We start from the raw sequence: 2,500 nt of genomic DNA, 5'->3' as shown, positions 1-2,500 counted from the left end.
TTCTAGTGTGAATCACGAACTCCAACTGGAGCCCTGCCCGCGCTTTATAAGTAATCAGTCTAGGTAAAAAAAACTCCCCAGTGGGAAGAAATATCCGGCTATACAGGGGGAGCCCATCCTCCGCTGGCTGGTGAGGTGTAAAGTGGATGTAGAATGGATATAACAGACGTGCAATAAAGGGATCTATCTCCGCAAATATGACGTAGTATAGAAGTAATGACAACTGATTACTTTAATACACTGGAATAATCCGGTTCCTGCTTTTTGTTGTCGTGGTTGATTAGTCGCGAGAGCGCCAACCGTTTAGCCACAGAACTTCCCCGCTCCGTGGCCGAACAGTTGCAGCATTCCGAGACGCCGGCTGCTAAGAATAGACGCTGATCTCACCGCTTCCGCGCTATCGATTCGCCCGTTACGCAGCGAGATTCTCCGCTGTTTCATTACAGCGCGAACACCGGTCTGTTTTCGCTGCTCATCGACCACGGCGTCAATATGCGAGTGTGAGAACTCTACTGTGCAAATATACGGTTGTGTGCGCTAATTAAACATCGGTCTGTGAGATACTTTTGGGACGAGTGTAGTATGACTTTACTAGTAGCCTGTTCGTGCACAGAGGGGCATGTACACTCAGGAAAAAAGGTATAAAAAAGTACATAAAAAACACTTGTCACTGGGGTGATACCCTGTAGGCTCACAAAACTGTAATAGATTCATTCAGTTTTGCTTGTAAAGGGTACTTATTATTAGTGCAAAAAATAGGGATTTTTACCCATTCACTCACATTTGGAAAATTTGTTCCTTAACCAATTGTGGACCAAGGTGCCCAGTAGAAAACCCACAGAAAGGGCTAAAGGAATCACAATGCATTTCAACGGTCATGTGTCTTGAAAAACACGTCATATGATCAAATACAAGGCTGGCATTGCATCCATCTGTTGAGGGAGCGTGCATTACATATCATTATTTTGGGGGGCTGACGCTTTTATCCAAAGCGACGTACAGTTGATTAGACTAAGCAGGAGACAATCCTCCCCTGGAGCAATGCGGGGTTAAGGGCCATGCTCAAGGGCCCAATGGCTGTGCGGATCTTATTGTGGCTACACCGGGGATCGAACCACCAACCTTGTGGGTCCCAGTCATGTACCTAAACCACTACGTTAAAGGCACCCTTAGCCACTAGGCTACAGGCACATTAGCCGCTAGGCTACAAGCACCTTAGCCGCTAGGCTACAGGCACATTAGCCACTAGGCTACAAGCACCTTAGCCGCTAGGCTACAGGCACATTAGCCGCTAGGCTACAGGCACCTTAGCCGCTAGGCCACAGGCACATTAGCCGCTAGGCTACAGGCACATTAGCCGCTAGGCTACAGGCACATTAGCCGCTAGGCTACAGGCTTGCCTCCTGAACTGACATCCCCCACCCCTGCTGCCCACGGTGAGGCCAGCCCACGGACGTCTGGGCTCCCTGGCGTAGCGGCCGCCGGACGGGCAGCCCTGGTCCTGTGCCCAGCCGCGAGGGCGCGCCAGGCTGGCCGAACAGAGCCGCTCTCAGCCAGAGCCCGGCCCAGAAGAAAGGGGTCTTTCTCCAGACCCTGGCGCTGAGGCCCTGTGAATGGAGTGTAGTAAACTCTGCCCCGCCCCGATCATAAAGCTGTCTGTTATCATCCCGCCATGAAGCCTCTCAAACCCACGCTCAGACACAGCCAGGACCCCGTCTGGCACGACGACACCCCCAGCCAGCAAGAAACGGTCACGTTCTGTGACTTTTGACATTTCTTCATTTTTCATTATAACTTGTTTTTCATTTTCTTGCCACAATTGTACAGCCTGATTTTTTTTTTTCTTCCTTTTTTTCTTTTTCATAAAAAGCGCATGACAAAGACATGAGATTTGTCCGGTTTGTGGTTATTGTGTGAGTGGGACGTTACGTTGGAGGTTATTGGAACAACACGCGTCAGACAAGGTGCAATTTGCATAAAGTATCAGTTCTGCATGACCATGAATGTCAAGGCTAGTTCACTAGAGATGCGTTGGCGTGTGTGGAGGGGTGTGTTTGGGAGGGGCATGTGGGGCGTGTGTGCGGGGTGCGCTGGGGGGGAAGTGTGTGGGAGTACGTGTTTGGAGTGTGTCAGTGTGTTTTGATTGTTTGTGTGCAGCACGAGAGCCCCTCTGTCCTGTGGGTGTGAGTGTGTGTTTGGAGTGTGTGAGTGTGTGTGTGTGTGTGTGTGTGTGTGTGAGCAGCAGGAGAGCCCCTCTGTCCTGTGGGGGTGAGTGTGTGTTTGGAGTGTGTGAGTGTGAGTGTGTGTGTGTCTGTGTGTGTGTGTGTGTGAGAGTGTGTGTGTGAGTGTGAGCAGCACGAGAGCCCCTCTATCCTGTGGGGGTGAGTGTGTGTTTGGAGTGTGTGAGTGTGTGTGTGTGTGTGAGTGTGTGTGAGTGTGTGTGTGTGTGTGTGTGTGTGTGTGTGTGAGCAGCAGGAGAGCCCCTCTGTCCTGTGGGTGT

General features: G+C 50.9%; 1 protein-coding gene across 5 annotated transcripts in view; it reads left to right on the top strand.

The window, feature by feature from the left end:
• The window catches only part of LOC133122985 (SERTA domain-containing protein 2-like), a 45,842-nt gene that overhangs the window by 9,542 nt on the left and 33,800 nt on the right, over nucleotides 1–2,500 (top strand). For 2 of the 5 annotated variants that reach the window (XR_009708170.1, XR_009708169.1), the window contains one exon: nucleotides 1–1,445. This exon is cut by the window's left edge and continues 1,183 nt beyond it. The exons of the other annotated variants lie outside the window; for them this stretch is intronic. The gene's annotated coding sequence lies outside the window, so the exon portion shown is untranslated. Of the gene's footprint in view, nucleotides 1,446–2,500 lie in introns of those variants that run through there. 5 annotated transcript variants of the gene reach the window in all.

Source organism: Conger conger, chromosome 2 (genome assembly GCF_963514075.1).
Source record: "Conger conger chromosome 2, fConCon1.1, whole genome shotgun sequence".
Lineage (NCBI taxonomy): Eukaryota > Metazoa > Chordata > Actinopteri > Anguilliformes > Congridae > Conger > Conger conger.
This window is presented reverse-complemented; position numbering and strand designations above follow the sequence as displayed.